The sequence below is a fragment of the Temnothorax longispinosus genome, chromosome 10 (genome assembly GCF_030848805.1).
Source record: "Temnothorax longispinosus isolate EJ_2023e chromosome 10, Tlon_JGU_v1, whole genome shotgun sequence".
In the NCBI taxonomy this organism is placed as follows: Eukaryota; Metazoa; Arthropoda; class Insecta; order Hymenoptera; family Formicidae; genus Temnothorax; species Temnothorax longispinosus.
In genome coordinates, this window is record NC_092367.1 from 10,880,169 (window position 1) to 10,905,430 (window position 25,262).

The 25,262-nt window shown below is 36.7% G+C and overlaps 1 protein-coding gene and 1 long non-coding RNA gene across 30 annotated transcripts in view; both read left to right on the forward strand.

The window, feature by feature from the left end:
- The window catches only part of LOC139819980 (uncharacterized), a 193,547-nt gene that overhangs the window by 26,144 nt on the left and 142,141 nt on the right, over positions 1 to 25,262 (forward strand). The window lies entirely within an intron of this gene.
- On the forward strand, positions 13,062 to 15,051 carry LOC139819983 (uncharacterized). Its single transcript, XR_011733860.1, has 3 exons — positions 13,062 to 13,625; positions 13,752 to 13,985; positions 14,654 to 15,051. It is a non-coding gene; the product is annotated as an uncharacterized lncRNA (long non-coding RNA).

Genomic DNA, 25,262 nt, shown 5'->3' on the forward strand with positions numbered 1-25,262 from the left:
TCTGGCAGAAAAAAGTGTCGCTCTGCCCCGCGACGCGAGATATTAAACGTTAAAGTTAACAGAAATCAGGTTATGATTGTCATACCGACGACATGTAGCGACTACGAACATGCCCTACAGCCATATACGCATGCTCAGTGGCCGCACGCGCATGCAACAGATCACGTGACAACTGTTTGGTTGGTAAGTCAGAAGTGTAACATAATTCGAAATGATATTCTTTCGGCGTATAGATTAGTGACGCTTTAAAAGTATTTAAGTGTTTAAAGCGCGTCAACTAACCTATATAGATTAGTAACGCGCTTTAAAAGTATTTAACTGTTTAATGATTTTCGTTAAAGCAGGGCACACACACACACGTGTGTATGTCCTGCTTTATAGAAATTGTGATTTTCGTTAAAGCAGGGCACACACACACGTGTGTATGTCCTCTGCTTTATAAAAGTTGTGATTTTCGTTAAAGCAGGGCACACACACAGTGTGTATGTCCTGTTTTATAGAAGTTGTGATTTTCGTTAAAGCAGGGCACACACACACACGTGTGTATGTCCTGCTTTATAGAAGTTGTAATTTTCGTTAAAGCAGGGCACACACACACGTGTGTATGTCCTGTTTTATAGAAGTTGTGATTTTCGTTAAACCAGGGCACACACACACACGTGTGTATGTCCTGCTTTATAGAAGTTGTGATTTTCGTTAAAACAGGGCACACACACACGTGTGTATGTTCTGCTTTATAGAAGTAATTTTCGTTAAAGCAGGGCACACATACGCGTGTGTATGTCCTGCTTTATTGCTTTATAGAAGTTGTAATTTTCGTTAAAGCAGGGCACACATACACGTGTGTATGTCCTGCTTTATAGAAGTTGTGATTTTCGTTAAAGCAGGGCATATATCAAAAATCGCAACTTCTATAAAGCAGGACATACACACGTGTGTGTGTGCCCTGCTTTAACGAAAATCACTTCTATAAAGCAGAACATACACACATGTGTGTGTGCCCTGCTTTAACGAAAATCAGAACTTCTATAAAACAGCTAGGACATACACACGTGTGTGTGTGCCCTGCTTTAACGAAAATCACAACTTCTATAAAGCAGGACATACACACGCGTGTGTGTGTGCCCTGCTTTAACGAAAATTATTAAACAGTTAAATATTTTTAAAGCGCGTTACTAATCTACATAGGTTAGTTGACGCGTTTTAAACATTTAAATACTTTTAAAGCGTCACTAATCTATACGCCGAAAGAATATCATTTCGAATTATGTTACACTTCTGACTTACCAACCAAAGACAGTTGTCACGTGATCTTCTGCATGCGCGTGCGGCCACTGAGCATGCGCATATGGCTGTAGGGCATGTTCGTAGTCGCTACATGTCGTCGGTATGACAGGAATCATAACCTGATTTCTGTCAACTTTAACGTTTAATATCTCGCGTCGCGGGGCAGAGCGACACTTTTTTCTGCCAGATTCTTTCGTTTCGTGCAAAAACGCGTTGATTGAGCATAAGTTCATCGATATTTGAGGTGAGGCCCCTAAACTGTATAATTACCAAAACACCATAAAAAATTGCAGCAAAATTACATTCTACCAAATAATTAAGGGAAATCTAAAAAAACTTTTAAAGCTTGAAACGTTTAATCTCTACTTTCAAAAAATCGCAGCTATTTTTTACTTTCTTTAATTATAATAATTTTAAAGAAAACGACAAGCTTGACGAAATGGAAAATTTTCTGTCGAAAGTAAACATTTTAAGCTTTAAAACTGTTTCTTTTTAGATTTGGATTCCCATTTTCTAAAACAATTAAAGTTACAGCTGTTTAAAATTGCTTATTTTTTAGACACTTTTTCTTGATCCCTTAATTATTTGGCGGAGTGTATTTAAAAAAAATATAAAGAAAGACAAGACCGTTTTGATATACAATTATTTAGAAAAAAAGCCATATACGATCTACTGAACTGAATCTTGGTAGCCTAATAATATTTCTGTGTATTTCCAAGTACACAAATTTTCGATCTACTAAACTGTTTCTCAATTTTTTGTTGCACTTAAAACATAGTTTTCATTGGAGTCTTAAAATCTTTTATCTCCCCTAATTAAATCAACCGGTTATAACCGGTTAATAATGAGTTGAAACGTCTTTTTAGACGAGATGTAAATAAACAATATAAAGAGAAACAAGAAATAAACTTAATAATGAATAAGATTTAAAATTAATAAAATATATTCATACAAAAACACACTAAAAACGAAATGAAAATGATTAAAAACGGGATATGACATGCAAATTTGATCATTTACATCTGTAAAGACTTACTTACGATTAAACACAGTCACACTGATTGTAGACCTTTGTATGAACGTAGGACATATCGAACTCCACTGACATGTTGTCGGATCCCATTGCATCAAGGAAACACCAACCGTTGTAACCACCAACAGCATATAAAGGCCACCTAAGACTGCCACTCCTGAGAAATAATACTGTAACGTATTTGCCAGGATTTTATTACGAATAAATAAAATAATTGCACATACCTAATCCGTGACGATGGAATATATAGGTCATTGAGTATTTCACATAAAGGGAGAAATTGAAACATTGTACCATGTGCGTAGAATGTACCTACTTTTGTAACACTAATTACTACGAAAACAGCGCAGAATGCATTGTATTATAATTTATTGCGTACAGCGCAGAACAAGGCGCAGAATGCACTTTGTTATCACTTATACTGCGCACAGCGCATCACTTACTGCGCACAGCGCAGAATGCACTTTGTTATCACTTACTGCGCACAGCGCAGACTGCATTTTACGATCATTTACTGCGCACAGCGCAGAATGCACTTTGTTACCACTTACTGCGCACAACGCAGAATACACTTTGTTACTACTTACTGCGCACAGCGCAGAAATCATTTTATTGTTATCACTTTTACTGCGCACAACATAGAATGCATTTATATATTTTACTACCCAAAGCGTTGAATACATATATATATATAGAGTCTTTGGTAATTATACAGTAATAGGGACCACCCTCCGATGACCTTGACCTTGACATATGTTGTCAAGGTCACCCTCCTGAGTGACCTTCGGAAGGTTTTAGCCGTCGCTCGTTATTCGTTAAAAAGTTATTAACAAAAAAAGTTTCGAAAATATAGCAGCTATTTTGAGTATTGGAAGGCATAAATAACTAATATATATGTCGAAATAGTTCACGCATACACTTTTCACGCAAACCGAGGTTCACGCACACCCCCCCTGCTTTCGGGGGAGGTGCGGTAGCCCCGAAATAGTTCACGCATACACTTTCCACGCGAACCGAGGTTCACGCACACCCCCCCCCTGCTTTCGGGGGAGGTGCGGTAGCCCCGAAATAGTTCACGCATACACTTTTCACGCGAACCGAGGTTCACGCACACCCCGAAAGCAGGGGGGGGTGTGCGTGAACCTCGGTTCGCGTGGAAAGTGTATGCGTGAACTTTTCATGCGTGGAAAGTTAATATGCGAGATGCCACATAGGTTAGTTGACGCGCTTTAAAAGTATTTAAGTGTTTAAAGCGCGTCAACTAACCTATATATGCACTTATATATACTATATTTTCCAAACTTTTTTTGTTAATAACTTTTTAACGAATAGCGAGCGATGGCTAAAACCTTCTGAAGGTCACTCGGGGTCATGACCTTGACAACATATATCAAGGTCATTAAAATCGGTGAGGTCGCCAAACTTTTTTTTGTTAATAACTTTTTAATAAAAAACGAGCGACGGCTAAAACCTTCTGAAGGTCACTCAGGAGGGTGACCTTGACAACATATGTCAAGGTCAAGGTCATCGGAGGGTGGTCCCTATTACTGTATAATTACCGAGTCTTTTTTTAGTGTACTCAATATATACATATACTGCGTAAAGTGCAGAATGCATTTCTATTTTCTACTTCTATTTTTTTTTATTTGTAATTTTTTTTATTTTTAATTTTTTGTTTTTATTTTTTTAGTATTTCTTCTTTGTTTTTCTTCTATTTTTTTTCCTTTTGGCTTCAATAATGTAATCTGGATCACGAATTTCCATTCTTCTTTCACGTCTGGGGTCAACTATTTTGGGTAACGTGCAATGTTCATAAAATTGTACAAGCTTATTTACCATATGTTCATTCCAAAAATCATCATCGCGATAAATCTTTTCCATTTTCAATCCTAATGGTGTCCAAATTGCAAAGACACAATATTCTTGCTGTGTAACATGTAATTGACCCTGTACTTGATAATAATATATGTGCGAACGTTTCATGTGTTCATCTTCTGCATTTTGATATAATGCTCGTAAATTGGAAACATTTGATGTAATTGCATCTTCTGGGCGTTAGAAAACGAAAATATCCAAATGGATATTTTATTTCAACAATTCCATCATTTTCTATTAGTCCATCTGGCGAAGCTCCTAAATATGGTATTTCCGCGTCTATAAATAATCCACAACGATTGATTCGAATGTTTAAAACGGTTTCAATGTTCTTGCGTGCTGCATTTTCATGTTCAACACCGTGTTGTAAGGCTTCCACGTTAAATTCTTGTGGATATACAATTGACCGTACTCTTGACGCGCAGGAAGTGCTTTTTCTCATTTTACAAATGTGACCATAATGAGAAGCAGTCAGTAATTTCGTCAGTAATTTCGTCAGTAATTTCACGATAATATTGCCATATACCACTTGATGTTTGGTTCTCTAGTTTCTTCTTCTATATCTGCTCGCTTCATTTGCCACTGTTTTAACATATTCATATGTTGTGTAATTCGTAATTCCATTTCAATATGATCAGCATCAGGTCTATCTGCGTGTGGCCCATAATCATTATCTGCAGTCATTGTACGTTTCAGACTGTGAGTAAATGGTCGCTTGTTATGCTTTTTGTTATGCTCGTACAATTTTTTGCTTCGTACTTCCTTTTTTCTTTCTTCGAGATTTAAAGCAGTTTGTATTGAGGCAGATAGTTTATCGCGTCTATAGTAGGGATAAGAGCCGCGAGGGAAGGGGTGCGCCACCGTCCGGGTAGCATTAGCGACAAGCTAGCGGTCGAGCGCGTGATCGTTCGGGTGTCTTCGGGGGAACTCGGGTCCTTAGCGAAAGCGCCGGGAAGCCTGCGTGCTTCCGTCTCTTAGCCGTCGACTCGAGAGAGTGATAGTCGCGTTAATTCTCAGTGCTATTTTTGCAATAAAGAAAGTTTGTCAAAAGTACGCGTCATTAATTCCAGCTCTCCGATCCCTTTCTCTCAACAAAATCCTTAACAGGTTATGGGCCCAGACTACGTAACTGCGGTCTAAAATTGTGAGAAAGGAGAGAGCTCGTAAACGCGCGAGAAGACACGCGGTGTCGGCCATATTATACCGTTCGGTCGAAAAACGTGCGTGGAGTGAATCGACGCGAGTGACTTGCATCGAACAATGTCTCAAGACATCTCCGCACGAAACGTCAAGAAATTTGACGGGACAAACTTCCAAGGATGGAGGTTTCAGATCAACACTCTATTTATGGCACACGAAATAGACGATGTTGTTGACGGCACGCGGACTTTACCGGAGGATCGAACGACGGCCATTGCGAAGACGTGGATTCGTGACAATGCAAAGGCGATGTTCCTAATTTCTACAGCACTGGAACCAGCTCAGCTCGAGCCGTTGCTAGTGTGCGAAACAGCTAAGGAGATGTGGGACAGCTTGTGTCGTATCCACGAGCAAAAATCGGCAACAAATAAATTGCTACTGCTACAAAAATTTCACGAGTACCGCATGGGACCGAGTGATTCGGTTGTGCAGCATATCTCGAAGATTCGAAATTTGGCCGCTCAGATTGAAGACGTAGGTGAAAATGTCTCGGAGCTGACTGTGATAGCAAAAATCCTTGGCAGTTTATCATCGAAATATAGTACTCTTCAGACGGCTTGGGATAGTGTCGATCCGGCCCGTCAGACTATCCAGCACCTGGAAGAAAGGCTGATTCGCGAAGAAGCTAGAGTGGGTGCTAGTGAGGACGGTGCAAGTGCATTCGCAGCAGCGAAGAACGATAAAAAGTCGCGCGGAAAGAAAAAGACAAAAGGAAAAAAGGCCAACAAGAACGTTGAGTGCTACAGATGCAACGAGATGGGGCATTACGCTCACGAGTGTCCGTCCAAAAAAGGCGGGAAAAGTGCGGACAGTGAACAGTCACGTGACTGCGCATTCGTGGTCGAGAAGGCGCGAAGCTCGCGTTGTGAACCGAGTGTGTCGGAAGAGCCAAGCGGGAGACAGCTGCGACAGCTTCTCGCGGTAAGACAAGGTGAGACCTGGCTTACCGACAGTGGTGCGTCGCGTCATATGACATACCGACGCGAATGGCTCACAGACTATCGTCCGATTCGTAATGGTGGAACAGTTGCGCTCGGTGACGGCGATGAGTGTAATATAGCAGGAGAGGGAGTTGTTCACGCACAGAGGCTCGTCGACGGGCTGTGGCGCGAAGCTCGAATTGAGAATGTGCTATATGTTCCGGGGCTAAAGAAAAATTTATTTTCTGTCGGTGCCTGTACTAACAAAGGATATGAAGTGACCTTTAAAGACAATCTCGTAAAGATAGTGCGCGATAATGAAGTAATGGCGACTGGTGTGAAACAAGATAACGATATCTATCGCATGTTACTTTGTGTCGTAAAAACTCGCGAAGAGGAGGCAAACGTAGCAGCGTACAATCTACGAGTGTGGCACGAAAGACTCGGCCATGTAAACAAGCGTGCGATACGTGAAATGGCGGAAAAAGGACTTGTGCGTGGAGTGACAATAAACGATAAAAACGACTTTGTATGTGAAATGTGCCAGCTCGGAAAAGCACATCGACAACCGTTCAGCAAGCACGAAAAAGTATCGTCGAAACCAGGCGAAGTTTTTCATACTGATGTCTGTGGGCCGATGTCCGTCGAGACACCAGGAGGTGCAAGATTTTTCTTAACTTTTAAAGACGACCGACGGGGTACCGTCACGTGTTTTTCTTGAGGCACAAGTCTGATGTTTTTGAGCGATTCAAAATATTCGAAAAGTTGGTGTCTAACAAGTTTGGTCGCAATATGAAAGTCCTGCGATCGGACAACGGGAGAGAATTCTGCAATAAGCTCATGGACGAATATCTTGAGGCTCGTGGCATTAAGAAGGAGAATACTGCGCCATATACCCCGCAGCAAAATGGCCGAGCAGAGAGGGATAACCGAACCATTGTCGAGAGCGCGCGTACAATGATACACGCGAAGAGCTTACCATTAACCTTGTGGGCTGAAGCGGTCAACACTGCTGTGTACGTGCTAAATCGAACCGTATCATCGGGTGGTGAGTCTACGCCTTACGAGAAGTGGGTTGGAAAGAAACCAACGATGAGTCATCTGAGGATTTTCGGCTCCGTGGCATACGTTCACACTCCTAAAGAATTTACAAAGAAATTCGACTTACGCGGTAAGAAGATGCTGTTAGTCGGTTACGAGAACGACTTTACCAATTATCGAGTCTATGATCCGGCAACAAAGAAAGTGAGTGTAACAAGAGATGCAACCTTCAACGAGCGAATCGGTAAGGTAGAGAACGTCGAGGAAGATGAAGCAGACTGGCTAGTGCTAGAACCGGTGAAAGAAGAAGCTCCAGAACGCGACGTCGAGGAGGCAGCTCAGCAGCGCGATGCTGAACCAGAAGGAAGAGGAAATGCAGTACGAGAGGTTGGCAAAAATGATCGTAAAGATCAGATTGAAAAGGAAGGAAGGCAGCCCATGATCGTCGAGACTCCACAACGGGCACTGAGGGATCGAGAGACACTTCGTCCACCGACAAGGTACAAATATGAAGCCGACCTTGCCGAGTACATTACGCCAAAGTCGTACGAAGAAGCAACTCATAGCACTGACGCCGCGCAGTGGGTGCGTGCTATACAAGAAGAGTTGAAAGCGCACGAGACTAACAACACTTGGTCTATCGTGCCCCGAACACCTGGAATAAAAACGATCGATTCCAAGTGGGTGTTCAAACTCAAAGATGATTCAACGGAAGTTGGAAAACAACGATTCAAGGCAAGATTGGTCGCCCGAGGGTTCCTGCAGAAAGAAGGAGTGGACTACACAGAGACGTTTGCACCGGTCGTGCGATACGACTCACTTCGTGTACTGCTGGCAGCTGTGGCCGAGAAGGACCTCGAGCTGCTGCAGTTTGATGTCCAGACAGCTTTCCTATATGGCGAATTGAAGGAGGACATCTATATGGAAGTTCCCGAAGGACTGAAGATCAATGGTGATCCAAAGGAAGTGGTGTGCAAATTAAATAAATCCTTGTACGGCCTCAAACAAGCACCTCGGTGCTGGAACGAGAAGTTCCTTGAGTTCTTGAGCCGTTTTGATTTAAAGTGCAGTGAGGCGGACCAATGCATCTTCATAGGACAAATTAACGGTGAAACGGTTTTTATAGCGCTATTTGTAGACGACGGACTCGTCGCAGCAAAATCTAAGTCAACGTTAAAGTTTATATCGAGTCAATTACGGGAAGTATTTGCAATAAAAATTGGCGATTCAAACTCCTTTGTTGGAGTACAGATAGAACGTGATAGGGAGAGAAAAACTCTCACGATTCATCAAAGCTCGTATGTAGAAAGAATTTTACAAAAATTCGGAATGTGTGATGCGAAACCGATAAGCATGCCAGCTGATCCGCACGTGATTCTGAATCCGGTCGAAGAGAACGACGTGATGTCAAGTATCGTGCCTTATAGAGAGGCGGTCGGGTCCTTGGTTTTCCTAGCAGCAGTGTCTCGCCCCGACATAGCATTCGCGGTAAATTTGGTGAGCAAATTTCTAAACAATCATAGTGTCGAGCATTGGCGAGCAGTTAAGCGCATTTATGCGTATCTTAAAGGAACAAAAGATTTCGGTATAGAGTATAAAAGCGGCGGTAGCGAGCTGGTAGGTTTTTCGGATGCGGATTACGCAAACGACATAGAGACGCGCAGGTCAACAACGGGTTATATATTTTTTATGTCAAACGGACCAGTGTCGTGGTCAACTCAAAGACAAAAACTAGTCGTGCTTAGCACAACCGAATCAGAATATGTGGCGGCTGCGACAGCCACTAAAGAGGCTATTTGGTTAAGAAAACTAGTCGGCGATCTCGGGTATTCTCGCGATCGCGAATTAAAACTGTATGTAGACAATCAAAGTGCGATACGCTTAGTGAAAAACCCAGTTTTTCATAAGCGTACTAAACACATAGACATACGCTACCACTACATACGCGAAAAGTTCGAAAGCCACGAGATAGTGGTAACGTATGTCCCATCGGAGTTACAGCGTGCCGACATCCTAACAAAAGCACTGCCAAAAGAGAGATTCAGGAAGCTATGCGATTTAATTAACGTAGCTTCAGTATACGAACGACGCTCAAACGGCGGTAGTATTGAGGCAGATAGTTTATCGCGTCTATAGTAGGGATAAGAGCCGCGAGGGAAGGGGTGCGCCACCGTCCGGGTAGCATTAGCGACAAGCTAGCGGTCGAGCGCGTGATCGTTCGGGTGTCTTCGGGGGAACTCGGGTCCTTAGCGAAAGCGCCGGGAAGCCTGCGTGCTTCCGTCTCTTAGCCGTCGACTCGAGAGAGTGATAGTCGCGTTAATTCTCAGTGCTATTTTTGCAATAAAGAAAGTTTGTCAAAAGTACGCGTCATTAATTCCAGCTCTCCGATCCCTTTCTCTCAACAAAATCCTTAACAGTTTGTACCGGTTTAGTTCCGACAGCATTACTCAAAAGACTTAGAGGCTCATCAGTATTAAAAGCTACAACTGCAGCGTTACAACGAGCTTCATATGATCCTTTTAAACTATAATTAATTCGTTTTCCACCAATACACTTAGAAATGACAGAGTTAAACGTCTCAACTCTGTTACTGTCTTTATCTAGCAACAAACTTCTTGCGTTCCAACTTTATCTATTTCAACACATTTTGCAATTTCCCATAAAGTCCGAATTTTTTTAATTATGGTACATAATTTTCTTCATTCTCTTTCTGTGATCCATCGCAGAAATATCCTATTTGTACACAATCTTTATGTTCACCAAAGACATGACTTATTACATTCTCAAGGTCTTTTTTCAATGCTATTATCTTTTCCCGCATTAAAGTGTGTTCTTCATTGCGGTGTTTTACAGCTTTGGTTACTGCTGTTCTAATTCTTAATATCCGGTTTCCGATAATATTTCGCAATTTTCCAAAACGTTCTTTTGTTTTCGCAATTTCTTTGATTTTTGTGGCTAAATTACGAAGCAAATGATTTCGACATTCTATTTTTTCAATAAATACATTTTGATATGGATTTGCTTCAATTATTTTTTTATATACACTGCTATTTCCATCAGTTAGAAATGTAGAATAAATCAATCCATGCTTCTCTATGCTTCTTTTAAATCTCTCTGCAATCGCATCTGCTTCCATGCTCGTTGAACTGCGATCTCTTTCCCAATTTTTATAACATTTGTGATGTTTAGCTTGCATATTTAGCTTTTCCGCTTTTTCACAAATAATGCAATATTTATTACGTACACCAATATGTAAAACTTTTCCGGTTCGTGCGCCGCATATTGTGCCAACACCTGATAAGGAATTATATCGTCCTGTTCTATATGATCGTTTCATCCAACTTCCATCAGCGATTACTGCTATATGCGGTATTCCATTAATTATATCATTATGTTGTAATGCGTTAGCATTACGTACGTTAGTACGTTCTTCCTCTGCAACAGCATTCATACATTCTTTGGCTGCTTTTGCAAATCCTGCAGCAACTTTATCATGTAGTTTCTGATAAGTGCTGCTGTTCATGCATCAAATATCAACGGCAGCTAAACTTTCTTTCAATTGTGTATATCCCGTTCCAGTTCATATTGTGCCCGCCACTGCTCCTAGATTCGTATCTAGCTGTTTTTTTGGAAGTGGCTCACTCCAGATATTGCTTTCGAAATTACACATGCGGCATTTAAAAAAAAATTGACTCTTCAGTCCCACTTCCCGAACTCCGATAAATATTAAATCTCGGAAACAACATTCAACTCCGCGACAATGTTCATCAAATTTTTCGTGCAATTTTTTAAACACATGTGCAAAATTTATCATACAATTTCCGAGCTTATCTACACCTTTTCTGCGATATCGGTCAAGTTGATCATCTATTAGATATGGTTGTTCTTCATTTTCTGAATGGTATTCTCCCTCATCTTCGAGAATATTTATTAATTCTTCTGCACGTAATGCAGATTGAATCCTTTCTTCGTCATTATCGTCAACAGAAAGACCCATTTTTAATAATTCATCCTGAATTAAAATATCTTGAAGAGCTCGTTCATCTTTATCAAATGTAATTATATCTTCATGTGCGGAAGTAGTCGTATTATATTCAAACATATCTTTTTCCTCTTCTTCAGGCGTATTGTAAGCAGTCGTATCGCATTCAAACACATTTTTTCCTCTTTTTCAAGTATATACTTTTATAATTAAACTGCTCTGTTAATTTTAATTGTTTCCTATAAAAAAAATAAAAAAAAAAAACACTCGTAATACTTCCTAACATAATCGGTTTCCCCGCTTATGCGTCGCTTACAAATATACTTTTATAAATACACGCGCGTGTATTAAGGATGTATGGGTGACATCTTAAATTATTGTCAAAAATCTAAAAATTTCATATTGTTCTATTATTACGTCTGAGTATCTGCGTGAAATTTTAGCACAATTCTCTTATTGGTTTAAAAGTTATTTAATTTTGTTTGTTTGCATTGATTCTTATCATATCTCGGGATTGGCTGCATCAATCTTATTCAGACTGGTCGCAATCGAAAGCTTGTATCGACATTATATTTAAAAAAATGTAGTTACATTTTTTTATTACGACTTTAGTTTCTGAGATATTTTAATCGAAAGTTTGTTGACGCATAAATTTGTCTTCTTATTCTTATTCTCTTTTTCTCTTTTGTTTTTTTCCTCATCAAATTATGAGAATAAGAAAGAAATTTATACGTCAACAAACTTTCGATTAAAATATTTCAAAAACTAAAGCCGTAGTCACAAATGGAACTACATTTTTTGAATGTCGATGCAAGCTTTCAATGCGACTAGTCCGAATAAGATTGGTGCAGCCAATCCCAAGATATAATAAGAATCAATGCAAACAAAATTATTAAATAAGCATATTTTAAACCAATAAGAAAAATGTGCTAAAATTTTATACAGATACTCAGATGTAATAATAAAACACTATATGAAATTTTTAGATTTTTGGTAATACTTTGAGATGTTATCCATGCATACATCTAAAAAATGTAAGAAGAAAACTAAAAAATGAAAGAAGACAAGTTAAAAAGATAGATGCATGTCACATTAATTTTACGACTATTTAGTGATTTTTAAAGCCAAAGGAAAGTGTTCGGTATATTTTAAAAATGTGCTGAATTAATTACAATTGCAATTTATGGATATATTAAAACAAAAATTAAAAGAGAAACTTTTTTTTCAATTGTATTAAAAAATTTATAAGACACCTACTCTGATTAGAGTTATTTGACCAAAAATGTATTTGTAGGCCTGTGTAATTAACTTCTCAATTATTATTATTAATTACCAATTACACCGCCTGCACAAAAGAAAGACGTACGCTAACACGCTCGATATCAATATTAAATAGGGTTGGGTCACCGGTCATGTTTATTATATTCTTATAAAGAACATAACGTAACAACAATAACATGCCTTATTTTACTACCTTACCTTTTATTAACGTATGCCTTCCGTCTGTTTAATCGGTTACACGACAGCTGATATCGCTTGCGATCGTTACGACTTCTTCCATATTTCCTTCCGTATTCGTCATCCTTTATTTTGACACTTTGTTCACTTATTACTATTTCATCATTGGATTTGTCCATTGTTACGTCAGTTTTCCGTATTAATAATATGGAGAAACTAGTGTGCAATAAACGCAATCCACAATTTCAAAGGATAAAGGAATTATCTGTTTCTCATAGTTAGTAAAATGAAAACAGCCGTTACGGCGTTATACGTTTCTTGTGCGTTGATCTACGTTACGTTACCATGCGAGAGCTTATATGCGGAGGCTCTAATCGATACGTTTCTTGTGCGTTTGCTCACGTTACGTTACGCTACAAGATCATACGAGAGTCTTGTGCGGCTCTAACATTGAGATGAAGAAGTCAATATTACAAGACTAGAAAAGACAATAGGCTTGTTCGCGTTGCTTGAAATCCTCAAACATTTATGCACTTGAAATGAGATAAATATATATTCGGCCGTTGGAGAGAGAGAAAGCGAAGATGCTGAGTGCAAAAAGTGCAAGCAACGCGAACAGACCCAATTGTCACAATTCTGTTAATTGAGCATCGAGCTATGGAACGCGCACGGCTACAATAGAAAACAAAGGTAGGCGCTGCTTGCGGCCCCTTGGCACGCTCTATCTTATATCGCACGGGCAGGTTTCAGTGAGTGTTTCGGACGACGCAATTTTTAAAATCAGTATAAATATAACTGGATTGTTGATTCGCATAGTATCCGTAAAGATGTAAGTAAAAAATCGGCTTACTTTTTCTTTATTTTATATGTGAAAAAGGTTAGGTTCTTTTACGTAATGATCTAGTATAGTTTACGTTAACATTGCACACATATATTAATTAGATTTATGATATAGGTCAGAATATAAAACTAAAGAGAAAAAAGAAGATGAAAAGAGAAAGAATAAAAAAGAAAATAAGGGAACTAATAGAGAAAAGGACGAAGTGGATGATGGACGAATGGAAATTGAGGAAAGAGAAAGTAAAGGAACACAAGAAAAGACAGAAGAAAAGGAAGAAAATAAAGACAATGAGAGGACCAAGAAAAGAAAATAGCGAGGAGGGCGAGTCTTAAAGAAAAGAAACGAAATGTAAGTTACAAAGTTTCATAATTTGTACATAATTTCATTACGTAAACAAAACTTGTATTACAGCTCGTAAAAGACAATAATACTTCTATAGACCTCTGAAAGGGGTGACGGCTGGTCTAGCGGGTAGAGCGCCAGATTCGTAATCCGGAGAACCGGGTTCGAATCCCGCTAGGCCACTGAGAAATTTCTCAGCAAAAACGCTGTCCCCCCCCCCCATCTAGCGGAGAGACAAAACCTTAGATGGAAAAACTGGGCTCCGTCTTTCGGAAAGAGACGTTAAACTGTTGGTCCAAAGGGTTAAGTGAGAGGAGAAGGGTAGTAATGGATGAGTTGTACAGGGTTGGGTACGTCTTTTTAAAACGCCCTTTAAAACCCCTTGGGGCAAATAAAGTACTATATATGTCTTTATCCTATAGACCTCTGAAAGTTCTGTAACATATTGAAAAATTCGCTTTAGGTACTGTAAAAATAGCCAGGCCGACAGAGAAATAGTTTATAAGTGATTATATATGCTCTGTATTGTGTCTTCTATCGTTCGAATATATGTTACAGAATTCACTGAACCACATCTATCTACATCGATCATTTCTCATTTCTATTTATGATATCTCATCCTTAATTTTTTATATATTATGTTATTATATTATTTTTTGTTCTGTTTGTTTTAGATATTATGCGCAACGTGGAAAGAGCGGATGGCGAGGACGAAGAAGAGGATGGCGTGGTGGAAGGCGAGGCGCGGGGTGGTGACAATATAGAGATGAGCGAGAAGACATTTGGCGATCGCGAAATGGGTGGCATGACGGATGGAAGGGAAAGCGAGGAGGCTGGAGAGAGAGAAAGCGAGGAAGATGGAGAGGAGGACCCATTATAAATTTTAATTATTATTAAAAAAGAAATTGTATTACTCTAAAAGTAATAAAAATAAAAGTAATAAAATAAAAAGAATTATCCTTCTTCTTCGTATAATTATGCATGTGGCTTTGATTTATGACCATGGATTTTGTTCAACTTTTAATATGTTGTGCACGCCCCTTCCATACAATACAGGATACAATAACTCGTGTCAATGCACAATAATGTCAATAGTTTATGAGATATAATTGTTTAAAGTTTCTATGTGCCTAATCTAGGGTGCCGATAGTGCTAAATATCGGGAAGCAAGCGTAGCCGAGTGAGTAGAGCGAGGGACTACAATGCTGGACGTCTCAAGTTCGAAACCTCTGCTCTTTTCGACTTCTTTTTTGCTTTTCTTTTACTTTATTTAAATGAGTTATTATGTATAGTTATTATGTAATAATTTCTTATTTTTTTATTAAATAAGAAAATTGGTACCTTTTTTAATTGTAAATTGTTAAATGTACGAATAATTTTAATTATTAAATAATATATTATTGTATTACTTAATAACTTATTTGAATACACCTTTAAAAGAAGAAACGGAAAAAAGTTGGGAAGAGCAGAGTTTGAACTTGAAACGTCCAGGATTCTATAGCCCGTCGCCTTACTCGGCTACGCTTGCTTCTTGATGCTATTTATTTTTATCAGCTCTATAGATTAGACACACGGAAACTTGAAACAATTATATTTCATAAAGTTTATTACATTAACTATTATACATTGGCACTCGAATTACTGTACCTTGTATCAATGAAAGAAATGTGCAACAACGTTGAGCAAAATGAAAGTGGTCGGAGGTTGATTGTTCTCTTGTAAGAATCTCTGTCTTACTAAGAACATATATCTTTATAATATTCTCTATTTTTGCGATATTCTCTGAATAATCTCAGCTACATGTGCTGTTAGAATAATCCCAGCAAACGAAAAAAGATTGAAAAGAATTAAAACGGGATTGCCAGGAATTCAATTAAGGACTTTCCGAATTCCATTCTGTCCAAAAAAGGGATTGAAATAGTTTCAATATCATGGAATTCCTTATTTTGAAAAGAATTTGTCTTTTTTGAATCCCATCCAATTCTGACACAAAAATATACCACTGAATGCCAGGTTAGGGATTGGAAAGTTTCGTGATGAATTCCATTGAATACCATTGATTCCGTTAACGAAATGAATACCACTGAATGCCAGGTTAGGGATTGGAAAGTTTCGTGATGAATTCCATTGAATACCATTGATTCCGTTAACGAAATAAATACCATTGAATGCCAAACTAGGAATTAAAAATTTCTGTATTGAATTTCATTGAATTCCGTCTATTCTGACAATAAAATAAATACCATTGAATGCCAGGATAGGGATTGAAAAGTGTCCGTGTTGAACTCTGTGGCGTACGCGCCACCAATAGTACACGCCCGCGTGGTATCTGCATTACCGGCAGTTCGCGTCGACGCCGCTAGGCGTCGCATCGCCGGGGCATCTTCTCGAGTTCAAAGTTTCGTCTCGACCGCTATGTAAAGGGACTCCCTACGGGACCTGACAGATCTTACAAATCTCATTTTCGGGCTAACTGCCCGTCGGCAGTAGTGCGTGTAATGCCCTTAGGCATACACAAAAGCTCACCGACTAGTCCAGTCAAAATACGATTAAACCTAGAAAAAATTGCAACACAAGGTTTTATTACGTCATTGTGTTCAGAAAAATATACTGAACAACATATTCAAATTCCGCCATTTTCCGCTATCCCTAAGTATGTTTTTTATTAACAATTTATAAACAAATTCGTTTTTCTCCACAAATACGATGAATTTTGAAATTTTTGTAGAGATCAAAGTTATAGAACAGACAAATATCTACAAAAAATGTGCTTACAAATTTTTTGAAATATCCCATATTATTTGAGATATTTGCAACAAGAGCTACTAGGCTACGCGCGGAGCGGAGCGGAGAGTTCTAACAAGTACACGGCAGTCTCTACCGGTCGCTGCTAGTTCTCTAGGTTCTACAAGGAACTTGAGTTGGTTCTCGATACTAGTATATGTGTCTATGTACACACACACACACACACACACACACACACACACACACACACACACACACACACACACACACACACATGGGGCATTCCACGCCATTCGCAAGGGGTCAAACTTCGACCTTTTTATTTTTGATGGCCGCTCGTTTTTTAACAGGTCTTTACGAGTATTAGACCCCTGTTAAATCGTTTCTATAATAAATGTAGCGTTTCCGAAATAGAGCCTGCGCAAAATGAGGACTGCAAAATTTTCAATGAATTTTTTCGCCTATTAGACAACGTCTAAGAAAAAAATTCATTGAACATAAAATACGCTACTTAGATCATAGTTTAAATAAAAAATTATCCTAAATTTTTATAATAATAATTTTAAACTAATAAAGTAAAAGAACACACAAAAATTTGAATATCTCAAAAACACCATTTTCTATTTTTTTGAAATTTATAGGGAATATTCTAGGGAGTATTAGAAAAATTTTAAGACTAGTTGGAAGTTGCGCAGAATTTTTGGGAATTTTTTGTAAATTTTTTTGTGAGGCAGTAGTAATATTTGACTCACAAAAGTGTAGTTAAAAACGCGTTTCAGACAATTCTGAATCGATTTAGATATACTTTTTTACTAAAGCATGATGAAGATCTCGGCATAGCACACGACAATTGCGATGAATAGTGTGGGAAAGGCGAAAAAAATAGATTTATGAGGAAGTAAAATTCAATAAGTACATTTGTTTAAGAACATATTATTTATAATTTTATTATTTTGTGCTCAGTATAATCATTCGAAAATGAGTAATCTTTAACAATTAATTTATAATTTTTGGTATGACTTGGTATGACGCAGTGGACACGTTGAGTCTGAGGTATTTTTTTTGTTCCAATACTTAATTGCCGCCGAATTTTTGACAGGTCGGTACGATCAAACAAAAAAAAATACCTCAGACTCAACGTGTCCACTGCGTCATACCAAGTCATACCAAAAATTATAAATTAATTGTTAAAGATTACTCATTTTCGAATGATTATACTGAGCACAAAATAATAAAATTATAAATAATATGTTCTTAAACCAATGTACTTATTGAATTAAACTTCCTCATAAATCTATTTTTTTCGCCTTTCCCACACTATTCATCGCAATTGTCGTGTGCTATGCCGAGATCATCATCATGCTTTAGTAAAAAAGTATATCTAAATTGATTCAGAATTGTCTGAAACGCGTTTTTAACTACACTTTTGTGAGTCAAATATTACTACTGCCTCACAAAAAAATTTACAAAAAATTCCCAAAAATTCTGCGCAACTTCCAACTAGTCTTAAAATTTTTCTAATAACTCCCTAGAATATTCCCTATAAATTTCAAAAAAAATAGAAAATGGGGTTTTTGAGATATTTAAATTTTTGTGTGTTTTTTTACTTTATTAGTTTAAAATCATTATTATAAAAATTTAGGATAATTTTTTTTTAAACTATGATCTAAATAGCGTATTTTATGTTCAATGAATTTTTTTCTTAGACGTTGTCTAATAAGCAAAAAAATTCATTGAAAATTTTGCAGTCCTCATTTTGCGCAGTCTCTATTTCGGAAACGCTACATTTATTATAGAAACGATTTAACAGGGATCTAATACTCGTAAAGACCTGTTAAAAAACGAGCGGCCATCAAAAATAAAAAGGTCGAAGTTTGACCCCTTGCGAATTGGCGTGGAATGCCCCATATATATGGGACAATCCACGTCACTTTTACCCTCCCCCCCTCTAGAACCAACTCAAGTTCCTTGTAGAACCTAGAGAACTAGCAGCGACCGATAGAGACTGCCGTGTGCTTGTTAGAACTCTCCGCTCCGCTCCGCGCGTAGCCTAGTAGCTCTTGTTGCAAATATCTCAAATAATATGAGATATTTCAAAAAATTAATAAGCACATTTTTTGTAGATATTTGTCTGTTCTACAACTTTGATCTCTACAAAAATTTCAAAATTCATCGTATTTGTGGAGAAAAACGAATTTGTTTATAAATTGTTAATAAAAAACATACTTAAGGATAGCGGAAAATGGCGGAATTTGAATATGTTGTTCAGTATATTTTTCTGAACACAATGACGTAATAAAACCTTGTGTTGCAATTTTTTCTAGGTACCCCCCTTTTTTCCGTATTTTGACTGGACTAGACGAACAACGGCGCTTGGCCGCCCAACGGAGGCGCGAGACGTTTCCTAAACCATCTAATGCAATTGCAATTTTATAACCTTTACGGATTCCATAAGATTGGATGGAATTGAAAATTTCTTTTTTGGATTCTATGGGATTGGACCATCTCATTTCGAATCCCATCTAATTTCATCTAATTCCGCCAAAAAAGGGATTCAAAGGTATTAAAAAATTTTAATATTTTTTAATCCTTTTGCGTTTGCTGGGATAATATTATATATTAATGATATTTTATAATCATCGCATAAAAATCATGCCCTTGCATATTACCGATAGTGCATAATACACTAATCTCTTGTATTTCATAATGTATTACCGACATAACACAGATTTGCTGCATTCGCATGACAGCGTCACACTTGGCAAAACTGTGAACTATAAGACGTGAAAAATGACACGTCAAGAAGCAAAATTATCCTTGCGATTTAAAGCGTTATTCTTAATTTTAGTGCAGTGTTTTTACATTTAAAATTATTGTGATAGTGTTAAAATATACCGAAGATATCTACTTTATTGTTATTTAATATGTGCAAGCAAATACTTATTTCAATTCGGCAGCTGTCAAACGGCTTGTTTTCGTTCTTGATTAGGCAACATTCACTTCGAAAAATGTGGATTACTCATATAAAAGGGGAATTTTCGGTGTATTTTACAAATCTATTTTACCGTTTACAGATGGTATTTTATTAAAAAGCATTTTTATTTTAGTGTAAATCGCAAGAATTTTCATGATATATTTTCTCGCTTTTGACGTCATCAATCCAAGATGGCTGCAGTGAGTGAACAAGAGCCTTAATTCTATTATATTCTTCAGTTTTTTCTACTCCTATTTCATATATAATTCTTTAGAGATCGAGTCGCTAGAGGTGGATAAAAGCGGTTGAAAAATTGCAAAGTGTGAGATTAAAAGGCCTTTTTACTGCTGAAATTCGCCTACGGGCGTTTTGTTTCAGATAAGGGCAAAGCGAAAAATTGCCTGCATCGCAGGCAAAGAAAGCTTCAAGACAAAAAGCAGAAAAAGAAGCATATACCAAGGATAGAAAAAGAAGCCGCCGAGTCTAACCTAAAAGTAGGAACGGAGAGAAGAATAACCCGATAAAGGAAGAAAGAACTGTTCCACACGAGAAAAGAAAGCAAGGATAAAACAAGAAAATAGTGTTGTGAAAAGACGGAAAGCCAAGTTATTTAAGCATCAGTGCACCATAAGCAGAGGAAAATCACGCAGAGTGATAAAGGTGACTCTCACAACGCAAGGAGGAAAAAGGCAAGCGCTACAGAGCCGGCTGGCTCGAACGTCAAGCGGATTAAGGTTGCTATACACCGAACAGAGTGCGCAGTAGCGCGCGAACTTTGGATCGGGAAAATTACCAAGTCAAGAAATGTCATCAGAAGATGACACAGACCTAAATGAAACAAAATTCTGTTAATATTCGGTTTATTTGGCATGTTTGTGCTCATATTCTATCAGTCATCTTTTGTCAATCGTTATTGCAAGACTGATACAACTTAAAATGAAACTTTACGAGTTTTTGGGAATATGTGATGATAAAAATAAACTTATTGATTATCTAATAAATCACAAATTTCTGCCAAGTTCTGCGTGTTATCCTCGATGTAATAATTTGATGGATTTTGATTGCCACTCTTTATTGTTTCGGTGTTACAATGTAGAGTATATTTGTAACTGTCATAAACAACGATTCAGAGACCCATTTTATGTATTACTAGATGAGATAAAATATGTGTATTCAGGAAATAGAGAATATATAACGTTTCATTATGTATATATATAAACGAGCTTGTAAAGCACGCCACGAACCCATGTGGCACCTCGTTTCGCGTGGAAAGTGTATGCGTGAACTATTTTGACATATATATTAGTTATTTATGCCTTCCAATACTCAAAATAGCTGCTATATTTTCTAAATTTTTTTTGTTAATAACTTTTTAACGAATAACGGCCGTCGGCTAAAACCTTCTGAAGGTCATTCGGGGTCATGACCTTGACAACATATATCAAAGTCATTGAAATCGGTGAGGTCGCCCTTAATCCGAAGTTTTACCTTATTTTTTAAAGCAATATTTCTAAAAGATTTTACAAATATTATTGAATATATTTATTTGTATTCTTTTAAAAATATTTTTGAAAATATGTTTCTGAAATTATCTGGCGGACATAGAAACATTCTAAAAATATTTTTGTAAATTATTTTAATTTTTCTAAAAAATATTTTAAAAATATTTTAAAAATATTCTGTGCTGTATAGGTAATTAATTGTTATATTTACAGATCATCTTAAATACTTCTTAGCCTGTAAAATGATTTGTATAGCATCTATATAGATATTACAGATTGTTTTATTGGCTAAAAAGTTTTTAAATGTGTATTTAAGCGACTTTAAATATAAGAATAGATTATATAAACAAGCCTTAGTGTGCACTTAGTGTGCACTAATGCAAGCGCCCGAATTTGCTATTAATTGTAATCGTGTTATCAAGAGACACTACCGTGATTAATTTATTTTTACCTAAAATACTATATTAATTTTCACGTAACTAGGAATTTTTATTTGACAAATCAACAATTTTTTAAGTAATGCGTAATTTATCTTTACCTAAATATTATTAATTTGTACGTAATTAATAATATAACTAATTAATAATTTGTTAATTTAATGAAAATTGAATTTGTTATTATTGCTAATTTCGTGAATAATTAAAAAATAAAAAATGGAAATATTTTGTTGATTCCTGCTTAATACTACAAAATGCGTGATATCAGTACAAAATTACCTTTTTCAAAAAAAGTAAAAAATGGCGCCCAGTTCACGCGCAATGTTGTAAATCCAAAAATCCAACCTAAGTAGTAGTAGCTTTATTTCTCCTTAACAAAATTATTATATCACAAAATTGCGTTACTTAACTCAACCCAAGTGATATGTATTTAAAAAAAATGTGTGAAATCTTTAAATTGCGCCAAGCTCTTTTTTTCCAATGAATTAACTGCTGCAGTACCCAGGACAAGCCAAACCTGCATATAACATGTGAGACAATATACCGAGAAAACATAAAAGATCTGAAATTGGAAGTGAGCTTAGTTCTAAAATATAAAATATGGGAAAATTTGCAAAAAATCCATAGGCATGAGAGTCAGTAAAGAGGCATAAGCAAAAGCGAGAAGTGAAGCGGAAGAGAAAACATAAAATAAATAAATAATTGAAGAATATAATTTATAAAAAATATTAAATAAATAATAAATAAATAAGTAATAAAATTGACGTGTAAGGGGCGCCTGAAATACAGTAAAATGATAAACATGGTCAAAAGATAAAATAAAATAAATAAGGAAATAAATAAGTAAATAAATATATAATCAATATATATATATATATAAAGCTTAATTTTAACCCATTAAACAAAGCTCCCACTATGGTTAGCACTCACCATGCAGGCTGACTTACAAACTATTTAATTATTTATAATAAATAAAAAATTAAGAAAATTATGAGAAAAAGTGTTTAGGCAAACGACATCTGATACGCATTGGGATATCATCTATGTTGTAATTTCCGATAGAACTAATCAACGGATTTTCATGTTCTAGTTTATAAACATTTTTGAGCATTCTCGCAATCACATCCTCAACATATTCCATGTTGCTATTTTGATGTAACACGCGTATAGGCGTATCAGGTGGCGAGCCGAGGATTATACGTAGGAATTTATTTTGAACTATTTGAAGTCGATTAAGATGTGTGCGAGCAGCAGCGGCCCAGACTGGTGCAGCATAAAGCATAGCAGAACGGACACAAATTTTATAGAGTAAAAGCTTAAGGTTCATACTAAGAGACCTTTTTTTGTTTATCAGAGGATATAGAACTCTAAGCTTGCCAATGGCCTTGCATAAGCGGTTAAATTGCGCCAATTGCAAAGAGAATATATATATTGCTTTAAAAAATAATTGTTGTGCAACTACTTTAAAAAAATAAAACCCAAGTGGTACATAACTTTGTGTTCCCTTTCAAAGGTCTTCCTATTCCAAGTGGTAGTAGCTTTAATTTTTCTTAACAAAATTATAATATCACAAAGAATCTTTTAATCACAAAGAATCAAAGAGGTAACAGTACAAAATAAAAATATTTAATCAAAACTTGGCGCTGCTAGACCTCGAATAAAGTACTAAAATTTTTGATTAAATAAAAAAACAATAAATAGGGAATATACATAATTTAGGGAAGAATGCAACGGGTGTAAAAAAGCATTCTTTGTAATATTATAATTTTGTTAAGAAGAATTAAAGAGTTACTACCACTTGGGCTGGAATAGGAATACCTTCGAATGGGAACACAAAGATATGTACCACTTGAGTTTTAAAAGTAGTTGCACGACAATTACTTTTCAAAGCAATATGTATAATTTCTTTGCAGTTGGCGCAATTTAAATATTTCACACATTTTTTTGAAATACATATCACTTGGGTTGAGTTAGGTAACGTAATTTTGTGATATAATAATTTTGTTAAGGAGAAATAAAGCTACTACCACTTAGGTTGGATTTTTGGATTTACAACATTACGCGTGTACTTGGCGCTTTTTTCACCTTTTTTGAAAAATATATAATATGCATTAAACAAATTTTCATGTACGTATGACGTCAAAATTAAGCTACTGTTGCCTTTTGCAACTAGATATTTTTCGTATCAATAATTAAAATCTCATGCGGAGAAAACAGAATCACGCTTGGCACTACTGATTTAATTAGAAATCGATCCTCACCATCGATGGAGGCTACATTGCAGTCTCGTAGAAAGAAACCCTGCCTAAAGCAATGCTGCTTGAAATTACATGGTCTCTGACTCTCTGCAAATAACACTTACCGTTATTCTGGCTTGCCATCAGGTCGAATCGCATTCCGAGCTTCGAGAAAACGAGAAAACGAGAAAACGACAAGTATACGTCGCGCAAATCTCTCTTCTGTGTGCAAAATACATGAATATTCGCTCATTGCGCATAATCCATTTTTTTAAATTGTAGTTGATTTCTTCAGACTTAAAATATTAAAAAATTTATATTGTTATATCAATTCCCGGCAAAAAGAAATTTTATATAATTATATATAAATATATATGATTATATATAATGCAATTATATATGAATTTTGTCTCTATATGATCATATATAATTATATATAATCATATATGAACACATATAATGAATGAGAAGTCAGGGCAGTAAGGGTCAGACGCCGATCCTGGGGCGTGAATTCAATAGAATTTATTATTCCTCTTCACATTCCAAACAGTATTCGATACGTTTCGGCTCAGTTTTGAGCCATCTTCAGCCGTTACAATAAATAGAGCGTTCTCACTTCCCTATGGCGAGTTTCATGATTCAACGGTCAGAAACGCAGACTAAGATCCATATCTGTAAATATGTCAGGATAAAGTTACAACTCTGAAAAAGAATCTTATGAAACTCACCAATCAGTCTGAGAGCCAGGAATTACAGAGCAATATACGGTTTAAAAAATTAAACGACGAAACTAAACGATCCCGTCGGCGCAGCAATCAACAATGATGTGATCGCAGAGGAGAGACAAGTCGAATGTCAAAACACCGGCGCAAAATATACATAGTGAGTTAACAAGTAAAACAAATTGATAAGTATTGGAAGAACCAATAGTCGGGCAGAATTCTAGCGACGTCACAATATTACGTGTACCAATAATGAGAATACAATATGTCAACAACCATGTTCGTAAGCGCAAACTATAATTTACTCAGTACAGTGGTATATGCATGATTCAAAAAATCCGTGTCGCTTTGCAAATTAATACCATTCTTCTACAATTTAATGTGGGTCATCTCAGAAACTAATCTTCTAGAAAGAAATCTTTCGTTATCTAAGATTTCGACACTCTCCCAATCAAATTCGTGATCAAGTTCCAATCTATGTTCCGTAATAACTGAATGGGTCGTTGTATTTCTGTTAATGTGATTGCGATGTTCTGAAATTCGCGTTTTTAACTGACTCTTCGTCTGACCCACGTATGTTGCGTCGCAATCTTTGCAAGAGATTTCATATACAACATTTTTATTAGATAGAGTTGGGAGAGTGTCTTTCTGTACTTTTATGAATTT